This window comes from Acinonyx jubatus, chromosome B2 (assembly GCF_027475565.1).
Source record: "Acinonyx jubatus isolate Ajub_Pintada_27869175 chromosome B2, VMU_Ajub_asm_v1.0, whole genome shotgun sequence".
Classification (NCBI taxonomy): domain Eukaryota; kingdom Metazoa; phylum Chordata; class Mammalia; order Carnivora; family Felidae; genus Acinonyx; species Acinonyx jubatus.
This window is the reverse complement of record NC_069385.1, coordinates 116,026,791-116,046,404: the sequence shown is the minus strand read 5'-3', so window position 1 is coordinate 116,046,404 and position 19,614 is coordinate 116,026,791.

Sequence of the window (19,614 nt, the reverse complement as noted above, 5' to 3'; positions counted from 1 at the left end):
CCACCAAGTCTCGGCTGCAGACACCAGGACTAATCTCATTACACCCTTATCCCTGTTTTATGTCCTGGTCAGCCTCCTCCCTGAATCTAATCCCCATCTGGCCCTGCTTCTCCTTCTTTCATCATGTCTCCTTGTCTCCCACCCCCTAACTACTGAAACCCGCTACCGAGCTCCCTTGAACTCAGGCACGGGAAGGGCCATAGGATTTGTTTTCTGCGAACAGTTCCTTCACCTCCTAACTCTTCTGGAAAGCAGGGTCTCCCTGAGGACGCTGCTTCCCCTACCGCTAGCTCCAGTGGGGGCTGTTTTCTCCCCCTCACTCCTCCTTCCCCTGGACCAGGTGGTAGGGTCAGTGACCTCCTGGCTCCCCTTCTAGAATACAACCCTTTCGCCTCCCCCTAAAACTCCCAGCTTTCGATCTCATGCTATTTGACAATACCGTCGTTCCAGACGTCTGCTGAGCCCTGGTCACTCCACTTCTTTCCTCGAAGAGTTTAGCTCCGACTTGCTGCCCTTCTCTCTAACACCACTCCCGCCGTAATTCTTGACGTGTTCAGCGTCCACGTAGATGGTCCTTCAGATCTGCTGGCTTCTCTCTACCTTCACCCGGCTTCAGCACTCTCCCCGACAGTCACACATGAGTCTTGGCTGTCACCACCCATAGGCCTCCCCCCTCTGACGGCTCTGTGCTGGCTCTGCCCGAGAGCCAAGCTGCAGGCATGCTCTCTCCACCTACTTCCCCTCCCTTGCCGATTCTTCACCTCCAGTGCTTTGGCCTCCCCCTTGGCCCGGTTTGTGGTTTGCGGTTTTAGCTACCTCCCAGTTTCGTCAGCAATGGCCTTTCTGTTACAGTCCTGGATTCATCAGTCCACTTACTAGACACTCTGGGTGGGATGTGTGCCCCAGTTTTCTTTTGCTGTACAACTCTGTGGCTTAAAACAACAACTGGTTTGTCTGCTTATGATTCTGTGGGTCAGCGATTTGACTCTGCCCAGTCAGGCGATTCTTTTGCTGGCCCCACCCGGGGTCGTTCGTGCAGTGGTAAGTCATCTGCTGGCTTGGCCGGGCCTGGATGAATGTCCCAGGACAGCTGGCCTGTTGGTAGTGGCCATCAGTTGGGACTGTCTCTGCACGTGGCCTCTCGTCCCCCTAGGGGTCCGCTCTGGCTCCTCCCCCTGGCCGTCCAGGGCGGCAAGAGAGGGGTAGTGGAAGCTGCAAGCCTCTGGGGACCTGGCCTCAGAACACCCACAAAATCGCGTCTGCCATATTCTGTTGAGCACAGCATGTCACAAGACCAATCCGGATTTGATGGAGTAGAGAAATGGATCCCACCTCTTGACGGGAGCTGCAGTAGAGTCACATTGCAAAGGGGAATACGCACAGAGAGGGGAGGGATATGGCCATTTTGTTTTGCAATGACCACACTATGTTAGCTTGTGCAGCTGGGAGAGGAGTTAGCAGTTTGCTTGGCTGACTGACTAAACCTTGCGCTCCATGATGGCCTCCATTCAGTGAGGCTGAGGTGGGAGGCCTTCCCTGGAATTATGTAGAAGGAATCTGAAAGTGGAGGAAGGGAGAAAAGTGAAGTGGATTTGTCACACGTGGCCTGCATATCCCCTCCTCATTGCATCTCCTGAGAAGTCCCAGAGGACACACCCGCCATGAGGGTGCCAGAAATATTGTAGCAGAGGAAGGACCAGAATCCTCAATGAGTCCTGTGCTGGCTGTTTCCTGTCGGCCAGGAGCAGTGGGGGTGAGACAGCCCTGAGACCCTCCCACGTGTCAGTAGGAAAGCTGGAGTCCTGGAGGAAAGGCCAAGGGGCAGCATTTGGTCACCAGAGACATAATGGGCACCAGAGAATGGCAATCAGAATATTTTGACCTGCATGGGTTTTGAGGGTGGCCAATTGACTACAGCGTCCCTAGGAATAACATAGATGGGCAGCCTATCAAAATATTTCTCGATCTTTAGAGCAGAAACACGACAGGGCAGGTAGCTAGAAACCTGACTTCGTTTCCACAGTAATGGTCACAGTCTGGAGCTAAGGCAGGTCACTGACTCAGAGCCCCTGGATTGAATTGAGCCTGGCATCCCTTTGAGGCAGGATCTTGCAAAACCCCATAAGCATGCAATAGAAATCCCTGAAGCTTTCCTCAAAGGGCTTTGCAGCCATTTGCTAAGGCAACCGTGTCCTGGGGAGAGGGACATTCTCAGACTCTTTGGAGATTTCTAGATACTGGCCTTGAATTGTCATTAATTCCTGGGAACCAAAGAAACCAGAAGGGGCTTATGGTGGTCAGATGATAAATGGAAGTTTGACTAATGTCTAAATCACAGTGAGCCAAGGCAAGACTATAGACCATTCCTGTGATATTTCCCTAGTTTTTGAATAAATGCTTGGCCACTGACAGAATCCTCACACAAAGTCTATTATGGTATGAAGGACCACAAGGAGGGAATACCAGAACTTTCCTCCCTATCCAGATAGGAAACTAAAGGCCGGTTGCATACTTGGGAAGACCGTAGGGATGATGTTACCCACGACACCCCCATTTATCTCACCTGTTTGGCTTGTGCAAAAGCCACCTGGCTTTTAGAGAACTTCTGTAATTCATTATAAACATAATCAGACGGTGACTCTAATTACAACCTCTGTTCCTGATGAGATATCTTTATTGGAGCAAATTTGCGTAGCCCCTGGTCCCCTGGTATAGCACTGCTGATCTGGAAAATGATATTTTCTCTGTAACATCTGCAAGTATTACCCAGAGCAGTTTGATATCACCCATGCTGCCTGATCATAAACCTTCACAGCCTTGCCTCAGGGCTCTCTCAACTCTCTTGTGCTCTTATAAGCCAGTCTGCAGAGATTTGAATTATTCTACTCTCCCACCAAACATCACTGCATTGATGTTGTTATTCTGATTGGACCTAATAAGCAGATCATAACAAGGACGTTAGATTCCTTAGCGAGGTTCGAACAAGCCAGAGGGTGGGAGACAAAGCCCATACAAATGTAGGGAATTGCCATCTCAACAAAATTTCAGGGGGCCCAGTGGTTTGGAGCAAGTTGGGTTCTTTTCTTTTTAAAAATTTATTTATTTTTTAGAGAGAGAGAGAGAGGATCCCAAGTAAGCTCCCCTCCATCAGTGCAGAGCCTGATGTGGGGCTCAAATCTACAAACCGTGAAATCATGACCTGAGCCGAAGTCAGATGCTTAACCAACTGAGCCGCCCAGGTGCCCCAAGATAGGTTCTTTTTTTTCTTTCTTTCCTTGTCTTTCTTTCTTTCTTTCTTTCTTTCTTTCTTTCTTTCTCTCTCTCTCTCTCTTTTCTATGTTTATTTGTTTTGAGAGAGAGAGACCACAAGTAGGGGAGGGGCAGAGAGGGAGGGAGAGACAGAATCCCAAGCTGGATCCTCGCTGCCAGGGCAGAGCCCACTGGGGGGCTTGAACTCATGAACCGTGAGGTCATGACCTGAGCTGAAACCAAGAATTGGGCACTTAACCAACTGAGCCGCCCAGGTGCCCCAAGATAGGTTCTTTTTTTTCTTTCTTTCCTTGTCTGTCTGTCTTTCTTTCTTTCTTTCTTTCTCTCTCTCTCTCTCTCTCTTTTCTATGTTTATTTGTTTTGAGAGAGAGAGACCACAAGTAGGGGAGGGGCAGAGAGGGAGGGAGAGACAGAATCCCAAGCTGGATCCTCGCTGCCAGGGCAGAGCCCACTGGGGGGCTTGAACTCATGAACCGTGAGGTCATGACCTGAGCTGAAACCAAGAATTGGGCACTTAACCAACTGAGCCACCCAGGTGCCCCAAGTTGTTATTTTCTTAAAGGTGAATGTTGTACCTTGTATTACTCATGCCTAAAAGAGAGGCCCAATGTTTTGCGGGTCTTTCTGGATTTGGGAGGCATTATGGTTTGAACGACATTTCCCAAAAAGATAGGTTGATGTTCTAACCCCCAATACCTCAGAATGTCACCTCATTTGGAAGTAGGGTCTTTACAGGTGAAATCAAGTTAAAATGAGGTCATTAGGGTGGGCCCTAATCTAACATGATTGGTGTTTTTATAAGAGGAAAATGTCACGTGAAAACACAGACACACAGGGAGAATGCTATGTTCTGGTAAAGACCGAGATTATAGTGATGTGTCTATAAGCAAGGAACACAAAGGTTTGCTAACAACCACCGGAAGCTGGGAGAAAAGCTTGGGATAGATCCTCGCCTAGACCCTTTGAGAGAGTATGGCTCCGCGACGCCTTGATTTCAGACTTTCCCCCTCTAGACCTGTAAGAATATACGATGCTGTTGCTTAAGTCGTTCGTGTCTGCGGTAATCTGTTATAGCAGCTCGAGGGAATGAACACAGGAGGCAACGCATATCACACATGAGTGTGCCACTGTGACCCATTTACTGAGTTCTGAGTGGGGTCCCTGGAGGGGCGGTGCAAATGGCTCCACCCCTTGGGCCTTATGATCCAACAGGTCACATGACAGTTGAAGTGTCTATGACAAAGTATCTATGGGCCACTGGCAAGCCCTAATGGAGAGTCACAGCACACACATGTCGGCTTTGCCCATGCCCTCTTCTGCAGGGAACTTCTTCCCTTTCGATTTAGCTCTGAGCTTGTTACTAGGTGTTGGGAGAGATCGAATGCTTGACCATGGGACATCAAGTGGCCTGTGATCTGAGGTGCCCGCTAGGTACTGGGTATTATCTGACCCACCAAGTCATAAGGCAGACAACCTCTTGAAATACTGGGGTTCATCTTGTGGGATGAGCTGCTTTGACTTTGCTTCCTATTCCTGCAAATCTGAACTCTGCTGGTTTGAAGGTCATGATTCCTAGTAGAGGAAAACTTCCATCACGGGCACAAGTTTGATTTCATTGAGCTGGAAGCTGACACTGCTTGGCCGTTTGGGATTCCTCATGTCACTGAGCCAACAGGCATAGGAAGTGGTTACGCTGCTCACTGGAATGATCGAACCCGATAACCAAGGAAAAATAGGGTCACTCTTATAGGAGATCAGAACTATGTCTAGCATCTGGGATGTTCTCAGAGGTGTCTCTTAGCACTTGTACATTCCCAAGTAAAAGCTAATGGAAAACAATAGCATCCAACAAAAGACAGGAGCAGTGAGAATTCATATCCTTCGGGAATTAAATAAAATGTTACCCCATCAAATAAAGAATTCAACCAACTGAGGTGCTGGCTAAGGGCAAAGGGAACATGGAATGGAAGATAGAAGAAAGAAGTGATTAACATCAACGATGGTCTTGTAGCAAATTACAAAAATAATGTCCAGTTAGGTACATTTTCTTGCTTGCTTGTTAGGTGCACAAATACTCACATACACACAATCAGGTTTCTAGGGCTGCTACAACAAAGCCACAGGCTGGGTGGCTTAAAAAAAAAACAAAACAATAGTGGGGCACCTGGGTGGCTCAGTCGGTTAAGCGTCCAACTTCAGCTCAGGTCACGATCTCGTAGTCCGTGGGTTCGAGCCCCGCGTCGGGCTCTGGGCTGACGGCTCAGAGCCTGGAGCCTGCTTCCGATTCTGTGTCTCCCTCTCTCTCTGCCCCTCCCCCGTTCATGCTCTGTCTCTCTCTGTCTCAAAAATAAATAAACATTAAAAACAAAAACAAAAATAATAGAAATCTATTTTCTCACAGTTTGGGAGATGGAAGTCTGAAATCAAGGTGTGGGGCAGGGTCGCGTTCTCTCCAAAGACTCTAGGGAAGGAGTGTTTCTGGCCTCTTTCAGCTTTTGGTGGCTCCTGGCAATTTTTGGTGTTCCTTGGGTTGTAGACACATCGCTTCAATCTCTGCCTCCATCAGAACATGGTGTTATTCTCCCTGGGTCTGCATCGTCACATGTCATTTTCCTCTTATAAAAACACCAATCATATTAGAGCGGGTCCCATCCTAAATAATCTCACCTTAATTTGATTACATTTGTAAAGACCACATTCCTTTTTTTTTTTTTTAAGTGTTTATTTGTTTATTTTTTGAGAGAGAGAGCAAGCCAGGGAGGAGCAGAGAAAGAGGGAGAGAGAAATCCCAAGCAGACTCTGCACTGAAAGCAGACACGGGGCTTGAACCCACTGAACTGTGAGATTATGACCTGAGCTTAACCGACTGAGCCACCTAGGTGCCCCGGTAAAGACTACATTTCTAAATGAGGTCACATTCTAAGATACTGGGGGTTAAGACTTCAATCTATCTCTTTGGGAGACACAACTCTACCCATTAGACATATAAACACATACACATACATGCATCCATATAAAGAAATGTATATATTTCTTTTTCCCTCTTTTTTTAAAAGTTTTTATTTCTTTTGAGATAGGGTAGAGCAGGGGAGGTGCAGAGAAAGAGGGAGAGAGAGCATCCCAAGCAGGCTCTATACCATCAGTAAGGAGCCCGATGTGGGGCTCGAACTCACGAACTGTGAGATCAAGACCTGAGCCGAAACCAAGAGTCGGACGCTTAACCAACTGAGCCACCCAGGTACCCCTTTTTCCCTCGTTCTTCAACTGCCCTTTTTAGTTTATATAAAAATTGTTTAAAAAATTAAATAAAGTTAAAATACAAAAATAAATAAAAGTAAAATAAGTTTAAAAATAAAATAAATAGAAATAATACAATTGATAATTGTAGGTGGTTAATATTACAGTTTAGTCTGTAGATTACAGAATAGTCAGCTGGAACTGTGAATGAATCTAGGAGTAATTAACGTCATTTAGAGATGGCTGTAGAGACTTTGTGTATCCCCTTTTGGGGAAAGGGTGACGTATCTTCATTGTTTGAAATATAGTTGCGTCTATCTTGTTAGGCAGAAGCCTAAGGCTGTTTTGTTGTAACACAGAAGTTCAAATACAGGTAGGGGAGTGGATAATGGACGCTGAGTAGGTGAAGGAGTGGATTCTGTGGATTGTTAATGTCTTTCAGCTCCCCATCTACCCTTCTGTATTTCTCTCTGACTTGGAGCAGGAATTCTTCAGGGTTTCTCTGTCAGTTGGCTCCCTGCGTGCTTCTGCCAGCAGGGGGCACTAGAGGGAGCCCCAAGGGCCTAAGCTGGGACTTGGCCTGTGCCCTTGTTGGGCCCCATCAGCTCTGGGCACATCACCCCAGGCAGCAACAGTTGGCTTCCGCCTCCAGCTCGTTTGGGGAGTCCCAGATCCAGCCTCCCCAAGCCCCTTGATATACCCACCCCAGTGACACAGCGTCTCCTCTCCTTGGAGGCCTGAGCCCCAGTTCTGGGAGGCCCCTCCTCTGAGCTGTTGAAATGCCTCTCCCAAGAGGTCAGACTCACACCTTCCCTCCCTCCCTTCCCCCTGCTCCAAGCTTTTAGGATCTTCCTTTTGCTCCCTCAGCCCTTTCGATGGGCATTGCTTTCTGGAGTAGTGGAGTAGCACATTTCTCTGTGGGACCTCAGTGTCCCAGTTTTGCTTTTCTAGCTGCTGTTTAACCAGTGCCCGCTATTACATTCTCTCCCTTAAAATAACTAGTGACGTATTTATTTTTTTGACTGGACTCTGATAGGGATAATTTCTGGACAAGGAGGGGGAGATACCAACTTTACGATATTAAAATCAGAAGTCACGGACCCTGTTTTATGTTTTTGCATGCCCACAAGACCAAATGAGAACCTCTGCGAATATGCAGTAAATGGTGGGATAATGAATATTGGATGAATCAGTGTGTCCATAAAAGATATCCATGTCCTAAATTGTGGAGCCTGTGAATGTTTCCTGATACAGGAAAAAAAAGGGGGGGGGGGGAAGGGGTCTTTGCAGATGTGATGATGAAAGATTTTGAACTGGGGAGATTATTCTAGAGTATCAGTGTTGTTCTAAATGCAAACACATATATTCTTTTTTTTTTTTTTTTTAGAGAGAGAGGGAGAGAGAGTGTGTGGCCTGGGAAGAGGGGCAGAGGGACAGAGAGAGAAAGAGAGTCGAGGTTGGATGCTTAACCGACTGAGCCACCCAGGTTCCCCAAGCTTCTGTTTTTATTTATTTATGTTTGTTTATTTAAAAATTTTTTTAATTAAGTTTATTTATTATGAGAGAGAGATATTCCCAGCACTGTACTTGATTTGCTAAAGATGCTCCTTATGATGCAGGATTGAGATGCACAGAAATTATGAAACTAGAATGGGCCTAAGCAGCTTGGTGCTGTGACTCAGCATGGCTAAGAAATAGGGAGATTGGCCTAACACCAGTCTGCCTGTGTTCTAGGCCCCACTCTGCTACTTGGCTCGTTACTGGGCCTCAGTTTCTTCCAATAGCCTGCATACCTGAATGACTATATGGAAGAAGGCTGTCCACCTGCTTAATACTATTACATAACACACAAAGAAATTTCTTTCTTTTTTTATTGGCAAGTTAACTCACATACAGCGTAGTCCTGGCTTCAGGAGTAGATTCCCGTGATTCATCACTTACGGATAACACCCAGTGCTCATCCCAACAAGTGCCCTCCTCAATGCCCATCTCCCATACTCCCCAACCCCCCACTCCGCCCCCCACCCCCCATCAACGCTCAGTTTGTTCTCTGTATTTAAGAGTCTCTCATGGTTTGCCTCCCTCTCTGTATCTTATTTTTCCTTCCCTTCCCCTATGGTCATCTGTTAAGTTTCTCAAATTCCACATATGACTGAAATCCTATGATATCTGTCTTTCTCTGCCTGACTTATTCTGCTTAGCATAACACCCTCCAGTTCCATCCATGTTGTTGCACATGGCAAGATTTCATTCTTTTTCATCATTGAGTCCTATTCCATTGTGTATATATACCACATCTTTATCCATTCATCAGTTGATGGACATTTGGGCTCTTTTCATACTTTGGCTATTGTCCATAGTGCTGCTGCAAACATTAGAGTGCATGTGCCCTTTCGAAGCAGCATTCCTGTATCCTTTGGATAGATTCCCAGTAGTGCAATTGCTGGGTTGTAGGGTAATTTTGTTTTTAATTTTTTAGGAACCTCCATACTGTTCTCCAGAGTGACTGCACTAGTCTACATTCCCACCAGTACAAAAGGGTCCCCTTTCTCCACATCCTCACCAACATCTGTTGTTTCCTGAGTTGTTAATTTTAGCCACTGTGACCAGTGTGAGATGATACCTCGGTGTGGTTTTGATTTGTATTTCCCTGATGATGAGCAATGTTGAACATCTTTTCATGTGTCTGTTTGCCATGTGGATGTCTTTGGAAAAGTGTTCATGTCTTCTGCCATTTCTTCATTGGATTATTTCTTTTTCAGGTGTTGAGTTTAGTAAATCTTTATGGATTCTGGATACTAACCCTTTATGTGATATGTCATTTGCAAGTATCTTCTCCCATCCCATTGATTGCCTTTCGGTTTTGTTGGTTGTTTTCTTCACTGTGCAGAAGCATTTTTTTTTAAGTTTTAAAAATTTTTTTTTATTTTTGAGAGACAGAGACAGAGCACAAGTGGGGGAGGGGCAGAGAGAGAATGAGACACAGAATCGGAAGCAGGCTCCAGGCTCTGAGCTGTCAGCCCAGAGCCTGAGGCAGGGCTCAAAGTCACAAACCATGAGATCATGACCTGAGCCAAAGTTGGACGTCCAACCGACGGAGCCACCCAGGTGCCCCGTGTGCAGAAGCTTTTTATCTTGATGAGGTCCCAATAGTTCATTTTTGCCTTTATTTCCCTTGCCTTTGGAGACGCAACAAGTAAAAAGTCGCTGTGGCCAAGGTCCAGGAGTTTGCTGCCTGTTTTCTTCTGTAGGATTTTAATGGTTTTCTGTCCTACATTTAGGTCTTTCATCCAGTTTGAATTTATTTTTGTGCATAGTGTTAGAAAGTGGTCCAGTTTCATTCTTCTGTGTGTTGCTGTCCAGTTCTCACAGCACCATTTGCTAAAGAGGCTGTTTTTTTTCTATTGGATACTCGTTCCTGCTTTGCCGAAGATTAGTTGGCCATATATTTGTGGGTCCATTTCTGGGTTCTCTATTCCATCAGTCTATGTTATGTGTCTGTTTTTGTGCTAACACCATACTGTCTTGATGATTACAATGTTGTAATACAGACTAAAGTCCAGGATTATGATACCTCCAGCTTTGGTTTTCTTTTTCAACATTCCTTTGGCTATTCAAGGTCTTTTGTGGTTCCATACACATTTTTAGGATTGTTTGTTCTAGCTCTGAGAAGAATGCTGGTGTTATTTTGGTAGGGATTGCATTGAATGTGTAGATTACGTTGGGTAGTATCGACATTTTAACAATATTTGTTCTTCCTATCCAGGAGCATGGAGTGTTTTTCCGTTTCTTTGTGTCTTCTTCAACTTCTTCATTAAGCTTTCTATAGTTTTCAGCGTACAGATCTTTTACCTCTTTGGTTAGGCTTTTTCCTAGGTATCTTATGGTTCTTGGTGCAACTGTAAATGGTATCAATTCCTTGATATCTTTCTGTTGCTTCATTATGGGTGTATAGAAATGCAACCGATTTCTGTACTCTGATTTTACATCCTGCGACTTTGCTAAATTCATGTATCAGCTCTAGCAGCTTTTTGGGGGAGTCTTTTGGGTTTTCCATATAGAGTATCATGTCATCTGCGAAGATGAAAGTTTGACTTCTTCTTTGCCAATTTGGAGGCCTTTTATTTCATCTTGTTGTCTGATTGATGAACCTAGGACTTCCAACACTACGTTAAACAACAGTGGTGAGAGTGGACATCCCTGATATCACGTAAATTTCTATTGTGTATAAGCCTTACATAGTTTGGGGTCTGTTTTTGTTTTTAATCTTTCAAGTTTATTTTGAGAGAGATAGAGAGCATGAGCAGGGGAGGGGTAGAGAGAGAGGGAGAGACAGAATCCCAAGCAGCCTCCATGCTGTCAGCTTGGAGCCCCACGCGGGGCTCAAACTCATGAACCGAGAGATCAGGACCTGAACCGATATCAAGAGTCAGACACTTAACTGAATGAGCCACCCAGGCTCCCCGTGGGGTCTGTCTCTGGTAGCAGCTGGCCTGTCTTATGAATACAACATTCTAGGGCAATAAGTTCATCAATTACTGAGGATAGGATGCACTGCCAATGGAGTCGGTAATATTGTGACCTAAGAAACGGGTATTGGATCTTCTTCCTGTTGCTGGTGCAGAGCTCCTAACACCTTTGCAATTTCCTAAGAGACGAGCAATAGGAGCATCTTTTGTTATAATAGTTAGTCTTTTGTCCCTGGTTTCTTGAAACAGCTCCAGAGCCATAAGGGCGAAAGGAGTGTCTTCTTATTCCTAACAAACCCCTTCAATCACACCCGACTTTATATCAGGGAGGTGACTTTTTGGAAAGCCCCTAGCGATGGGGGGCTGGTGGTCAGGGGAACCCACCACTGATTAGAGGGTTGGAACTTTCAGTCCCACCCCCTTGACCTCGGAGGAGAGGAGAGGGGAGAGGGGCCAGAGATGGAGTTCGGCCACTGATGGCCAATGACTTAATCAACAACATGCCTATGTAATGTAGCCTCCACAAAAACCCAAAAGGATGGGGGTTCAGAGAGCTTCTGGGTTCGTGAAGGCATTGGAGGTGCCAGGAGAGAGGCACTCTGAGAGCGCATGGAAGGCCCACACCCCTCCCCACCAGCTTTGCCCTATATATCTCTCCTATCAGGCTGTTCCTGAGTCATACCCTTTTATAATAAACTGGCGATCTAGTAAGTATATGTTTTCCTGAGTTCTGTGGGCCACTCTAGCAAATTATTTGAGGATGAGGAGGGTGCCACTGGAACTCCCAATTTATAGTCCATCGCTGAGGACACAAGAGAAAACTTGGACTTTCTGTTGGTGTCTGAAGTGGGTGGGGGTGGGGAGTAATCTCGGAGACTGAGCCCTTAACCTGCGGGATGTGATGCTATCTCTAGATGGGGTCAGAATTGAATTAAACTCTAGGACACTCAGCTGATGTCACAGAATTGCTTGATGTGTGGAAAGCACCCACACATCTGCTGTCAAAAGTGAAGTAACGTAGTGTGAGTGGTAGAGGAAACACGGGAGGAAGTGAGTTTTTCCTTTACATTGAGTCGTTTTGGCTTCGAGCAGGGCTAGGCAAACCCTTGAGCCAAATCCGGCCTGCCATCTGGTTTTTTTTTTTTTTTTTGCTGTTGTTGTTTCTTTTCTTTTAAAGTTTATTTATTTTTTTTAGTAATCTCTATGCCCAATGTGGGGCTTGAACTCATGACCTCGAGATCAAGAGTCGCATCCTCTTCCTACTGAACCAGCCAGGCATGCTTTTGTTTGTTTGTTTGTTTCTTTTAAATTAAATCGTATTTTTTGAATGGATATTATAAACACATGGTAGAACATTCAAGGGGTAAAAATAAATATGCCTTTGAAAGTAATTTCCTCTTTTCCCATCCCCAGCTACCCAGTTCTCCTCCTTAGGTGCGGCCACTGTTACCAGTGGACTCCTGTTAACTTCTAGAGATGTGGAGACTCTGCACCCAAGCGTGTGTTGCCTAATCCAAGGCCGTTATGATTTACCTACGTGTTTCCTTCTGCAACTCAGTTCCATGGTTTTAGCTGTTGTGTTTAGGCCTTTGATCCATTTTGAGTTAATTTGTATCCGTTGTAAGGATCCAGCTTCATCCCTTGGCGTGCGGATCTCCAGTCGAACCAGCACCATTTGTTGAAAAAACTATTTACCCCAGTCAGCGGTCTTGGCACCCTGGTCAAAAATCAGTTGACCGAGATGTGTGCTTTATTTCTGGCCTCTCAGTTCTGTTTGATCTCTACGTACATTCTTATGCTAGTACTACACAGTGTTAGTTTATAAAAAAAACTGGCAAAATGGTTATCATCCCAGATGCCCTTTCCGTTTATTTATTATTTATGTACTTATTTATTTATTTATACAATATTTCCATTTTTAAGCAATCTCTACCGCCAGCGTGGGACTCAAACCCACAACTCTGAGGTCAAGGGTTGCATGCTCTACCAACTGAGCCAGCCAGGTGCCCCCTAGAAGCCCTCTTTTTAAAAAAATGTTTTCTCCTTATTTATTTATTTTGCCGTTCATTCCCTAGGAAACCAGTTGTTAAAACTCTGGTGTATGTCTTTCTAGGCTTTCTAAAAGTTGATTGAGTCACACATAAAAACACTGGAACAGGGGCACCGGGGGGGCCCAGTCAGTTAAACATCCGACTTCAGCTCAGGTCATGATCTCACGGTTCATGGGTTTGAGCCCCGAGTGGGGCTGTGTGCTGACAGCCCAGAGCCTGGAGCCTGCTTCGGATTCTGTCTCCCTCCCTCTCTGCCTCTCCCCTGCTCGCATTCTGTCTCTCTTAAAAATAAATAAACAGTGAAAAAGCCCCGCTAGAACATATTTAGGATTATTTTCATCACTATTTTTATATAAATATGTGGCTATGTTATATACTCATCTTTTCTTCTTCCTTTTTTTCTTTTTAGAGAGAGACAGAGACAGAGAGTGCAGGCAGGAGAGAGGGGAGGAGGGAGAGAGAGAATCTCCACTCAGTGGGGAGCCCAATGTGGGGCTTGATCCCATGACCGGGGGATCATGACCTGAGTGGAAATCAAGAGTCAGATGCTCCACAAACTGAGCCACCCACATGCCCTGATGCAGTCCCAATTATTGTAGCTTTGTTGTAAGTTTTTTTTTTAAGTTTATTTATTTTGAGAGAGAGAAAGAGAGAGAAAGCACAAGTGGGGGGAGGGGCAGAGAGAGGGAGAGAGAGAATCCCAGGCAGTCTCCATGCTGTCAGGACAGAGCCCAGTGCAGGGTTTGAACCCACGAACCTCAAGATCATGACCTGAGCCGAAACCAAGAGTCAAAAGCTGAACCGAGGGAGCCACCCAACTTTTTTGCTTCTTTTTCATCATTGTTTTGTCTATTCAGGGTCCCTTTCATTTCCATATGAATTTTAGGATCAGCTTGTCCATTTTGACAAAAAGGCAGTTGAAGTTTCAATAGTACATTGAATTGTAGATTAATATGGAGAATATGGCCATCTTTTGTTTGTTTGTTTGTTTTTGAGAGAGGCAGCATGAATGACGGGGGCAGGGGGGGAGGGCGGCGCAGAGAGAGGGAGAAAGAGGGAATCCCAAGCAGGCTCCACGCTGCCAATGTAGAGCCTAATGCGGGGCTCAAACCCACTAAACTGTGAGATAATGACCTGAGCCAAAACCAAGAGTCGGACGCCTAACCAACTGAGCCACCCGGGCACCCTGGCGAGTATGGCCATGAAGTCTTCCAATCCATGAGTACTGGATGTGTTTCCATTTATTTAGATCTTTAATTTCTTTAATGATGTTTTGTAATTTTTAGTGAATAAGTCTCGCACTTCTTTTGTTAAATTTACCCTTAAGTATTTTATCCTTTCCGATGCTTTTGTGAATGGAATTGTTTTCTTAATTTCATTTGCAGTTTTGGATTGTTCATTGCTGAGTGTAGAGAAGTACAATATGTTAATAAGGGATATTGGTGTGTTTCCTTGTAGTTTCTTTACCTAGATTTGGTAGTAGGGTTATGCTGGCCTCAGAATGAGTTAGGAGGTGCTCCCTCTTGAATCTTTTGGGGAAATAGGAGAAGGATTGGTATTAGTTCTTTTTTAAACATTTGCTAGAATTTACCAGTGAAGCATCAGGTCCAGGACTTTTCTTTGTTGGGAGGGTTTTTTGTTTGTTTGTTTGTTTTTTGAGATACAGTTGACTTATTACAACATTGTATTAGTTTTTTTTTTTTAATTTTTTAACATTTATTCATTTTTGAAAGACAGAGACAGAACGCAAACGGGGGAGGGCTAGAGAGAGAGGGAGACACAGAATCTGAAGCCGCTCCAGGCTCCGAGCTGTCAGCACAGAGCCTGACGCGGGGCTCGAACTCACAGACTGCGAGATCATGACCTGAGCTGAAGTTGGCCGCTCAACCGACTGAGCCACCCAGGCGCCCTGTATAATGATTTGATATACACATAGTTATAAATTTCTTCCCTGTGATGAGAACTTGTAAGATTTACTCTTAGTGACTTTCAAATATACAATCCAGTATTGTTAAGTATAGCCACCATGTTGTACATTAATTCCTAAGACTTGTTTATCTTGTAACTGGAAGTTTGTACCTATTGACCCCCTTTATCCATTTCACTCATCCCCCACCCCAGCGGATGGCAACCACTAATCTGTTCTCTGTAACTATGGGCATGTTTGTTTGATTTTTAGGTTCTGCCTATAAGTGAGATCATACAGCATTTGTCTTTCCCTATCTGACCTACTTCACTTAGCATAATGTTCTCAAGGTCAAGTAATGTTGTTGCAAACGGCAAGATTTCCTTCTTTCTTATGGCTTAATAATATTCCATTGCATGTGTATGAGCTTATGTATTTGTATTCGTTAAACTCATACATACACACTGTATTTTATTTATTCATTCGTCTTTCAGTGGACACTAAGTTGCCTCCACGTCTCGGCTATTGTGGATAATGCTGCAATGAATATGGGGGTGCAGCTATCTTTTTGAGATAGAGATTTTCTCTCCCTTAGGTAAATAAACAGAAGTGGAATTCCTGCACCATGGCGGTTCTGTTTAATTGAACTGTTTCTCATAGTGGCTGCACTAATTTACATTCACACCAACAGTGCACAAAATTTCCTTTTCTCCCAATCCTCATCAACACATATTCTCTCTTGTCTTTTTGATAATTGCCATTATGACAGGTGTGAGGTGATAGCTTGTTGTGATTTTGATTTGCATTTCCCTGATGCTTAGTGATATTGAGCATCTTTTCGTGTATCTGTTGTACATCTATATGTCTTCTTTGGAAAAATGTATTCAGAGCCTCTGCCCATTTTTAATCAAATCGTTTGGGTGTTTTGCTAATTGAGCTGTAGGAGTTCTTTACATACTTTTGGGTATTAGCCCCTTATCAGATACATGACTTGCAAACATTTTCTCCCATTTGGTAGGTTGCCTTTACATTTCATTGATGTTTTCTTTGCTGTGCAGAAGCTTTTTAGGTTGTTATAGCCCTACGTGTTTTTTCTTTTATTGCCTTAACTTTTGGTGTCAAATTCAAAAAATACTTTCAAGCCCAGTGTCAAAGAGGTTTTCCTCTATTTTTTTCTTCTAAGATTTTTATGGTTTCAGGTCTTATGTTCAAGTTCTTAATCCATTTAGAGTTGACTTTTATATATGGTATAAGATAGTGGTCCGTTTTCATTCTTTTGCATGTGGTTGTCCAGTTTTCCCAGTACCATTTATTGAAGAGACTGTCCTTTGACCACATATGTGTGGGTGTATAGCTGGGCTCTCTGGTTTGTTTCATTGATCTATGTGTTTATTTATTTATTTTTTTGTAATTAAAATTTTTTTAATGTTTACTTATTTTTGAGAGAGAGAGAGAGAAAGTGAGAGGGAGCAATCAGCTGGGGAGGGGCAGAGAGAGAGGGAGACACAGAAGCCAAAGCAGGCTCCAGGCTCTGAGCTGTCAGTGCAGAGCCTGACTCAGGGCTCCAACTCATGAGCTGTGAGATCATGACCTGAGCTGAAATTGGATGCTTAACCGACTGAGCCACCCAGGTGCCCCTTTTGGGAGGCTTTTAATGGCTGATTCAATCTCCTTATTACTCATAGTTGTATTCATATTTTCAATTTCTTCCTGCTGTAGTCTTGGTGGCTTTTGTGCTCTAGGAATTTTTCTCTTCGATCTAGGTTGTCTAATTTTCTAGTGTAAAGTTGTTCATAGCACTCTCTTATATTCCTTTTTTATTTCTGTACCATTGTTAGTAACATCCCTACTACTGTTTCTGATTTGTGTAATTTGAGTGTTTTCTCTTGGTCTTAGTCCACTGAGCTAAACGTTTGTCAATTTTGTTGATCTTTTTGAAGAACCAGCTTTTGATTTTATGGGGTTTTCTCTGTGTTTTTCAATTCTTCATTTTGTGTATCTGTTCTATAGTCTTTATTTCCTTCCTTCTTTGAGTTTTGGGTTTAGTTTGTTCTTTTTCTAGTTCCTAAGTGGTAAAATTAGGTTGTTGATTTGAGATCTTTCTTTTTTAAAAACTTGTAGGCATTTCTAGCTAGAAATGTCCTCCTTAGCACTGCTTTTGCCATGCACCAGCAGTACTGGAATGCTGTGCCTTCATTTTCATTCATCTTTATGTATTTTCTGATTTACCTTGTCATTTCTTTGATCCCTAGGTGGTTTAAAAGTGTGCTGTTTAATTTCTCCTGGGAATATTCCAGTTTTCTTTGTTAGTGATTTCTAACTTCATCCCATTTTGGTCTCAGAAGATACTTTCTATGATACCTATCTTTTTAAATCTATTGACATTTAATTTGTGGCCTAACATATGGTTTCTCTTGGAGAATGTCCCATGTGTGTTGAGCAGAGTGTTCTCATATATCTAGATCTAGTTGGCTTATTATGTTGTTTAAGTCCTCTATTTCTTTAATTATCTTCTGTCTGGTTGTTCTACCCATTCTTGTGAGCTGAGCAATGAGTCTCTAACTATTATTGTAGACCTGTCTATTTCTCCCTTCAAGTCTGTTAGGTTTTTCTTCAGATATTTTGGTGGTTTGTCATTAGGTATGTAAATGTTTAGAATAGCTTTATTTTCTTGCTGTATTGAGCCTTTTATTAATGTAGATTGTCCTTTGTCTCTTGTAAAAAAATTTAAAAATGTATTTAAAGTCATTTTGGATGACATTAGTATGGACACTCCTCTTTTTTGGTTACTATTTGCATGGATTCTATTTTTCCATTCTTTCACTTTTAACCTGTTTATGTCTTTGGATCTCCAGTGAGTCTCTTATAGGTAGTATATAGTTGGATCTGTGTATTTATCCAGTTGTCTTTTGGTTGAAGTGTTGAATCCATTTACACTTCAGTACAGGTGTAATTACACTCTGTCATGTGCTATTTGTTTTCTATATGCCTTACAGCTTTATTTGTCCCTCATTTCCTGAATTCCTGCCTTCTTTTGTGTTTAGTTACCTTTTTTTCATAGTGAAATGCTTAAACTCCTTCTTAATTTCCTTTTGTGTATATTCTATAGCTATTTTCTTTGTGGTTACCATGGGAATTATAATTTGCATCCCAAAGTTATAACATTCTGATTTGAATTTATAGCAACATAATTTCAATAACATACAAAAAGTCTTTACAGCTCTGTCCTCACCCCTTTTGGTTGTTGATATCACAGATTACATCTTTACATAATGTGTGACCAAAAACATAAATGAATAATTCTTCAAAATATATTAGCCTCCTAAATTATGTAGAAAACCAGCTTTGGAGTTACCAAACCAAAGTTGCAGTAATAGTAGTTTTTGCACTAATAATTTCAAAAGTGTGTAGTCTCAAATCATGTAGATGGGGCGCCTGGGTGGCTCAGTTGGTTAAGCAGCCGACTTGGGCTCGGGTCATGATCTCGTGGTCCGTGAGTTCAAGCCCCGCATCGGGCTCTGTGCTGACCACTCAGAGCCTGGAGCCTGTTTTGGATTCTGTGTCTCCCTCTCTCTCTGACCCTCCCCCGTTCATGCTCTCTCTCTGTCTCAAAAATAAATAAACGTTAAAAATTTTTTTTTTAAAAATCATGTAGAAAACAAACAAAAAGTAATTACAAACCATTGTTACAATAATACTAGCTTGTATAATTGCCCATGTTATTACTTTCATTGATATCTTTATATCCCTTTATGGCTTTGAGGCACTGTCTAGTGTCTTACAGAACTCCTTTGAGTATTTCTTGCAGGGCAGGTCTAGTGATCACAAACTCCCTCAGCTTTTGTTACCTGGGAATGTCTTGATTTCTCCCGCACTTTTGGATATAGAAATCTTGGTCTATAGTTTTTTGGGGTTTTTTGGTCTGTTTGTTTTTTTCATTTAGCACTGAATATCTTGGCCTACTTTTTCCTGCCCTCAAATTTTCTGATGAGAAATCCACTTATGATCCTATTGAGGGTGGCTTGTATGTGATGACTCACTTCTCTTTTTCTGGTTTCAAGATTTGCTCTTTGGTTTTGGTTTTATTTTTTATTTAAAAAAGTTTTTTTTTAATGTTTTATTTATTTGAGAGAGAGAGAGACAGAGAGTGAGCAGGGGAGGGGCAGAGAGAGAGGGAGACACAGAATCCGAAGCAGGCTCCAGGCTCTGGGCTGTCAACCCAGAGCCTGATGCGGGGCTTGAACCCATGAACCAGGGGATCATGACCTGAGCTGAAGTCAGACGCTTAATTGACTGAGCTACCCAGGCATCCCTGTTTTGGGGTTTTAAAAATTTGATTGTAATGTTTCTTGGTGTGGGTCTCTTTGAGTTCATCTTATTTGGAATTCATTGAGCTTTTTGAATGTTTACGTTCTGTATTTCATCAAATTTAGGAAATTTTCAGCCATTACTTCTTTTAATATTCTCTTTACTCCTTTCTCTCTTTTTTGGACTGTCATAATATGTGTATTGGTCCACTTGATGGGTTCCTACAAGTCCCTTAGGCTCTGCTCATTTTTCTTCAGTCCTTTTTCTTTCTGTTCCTTGGCCTCAGTAATTTCCTGAGTAATGTCCTGTCTTAAAGTTCACTGATTTTTTTCTTCTACCTTTGAATCTATCTAGTGAATTTTTCATTTTTATT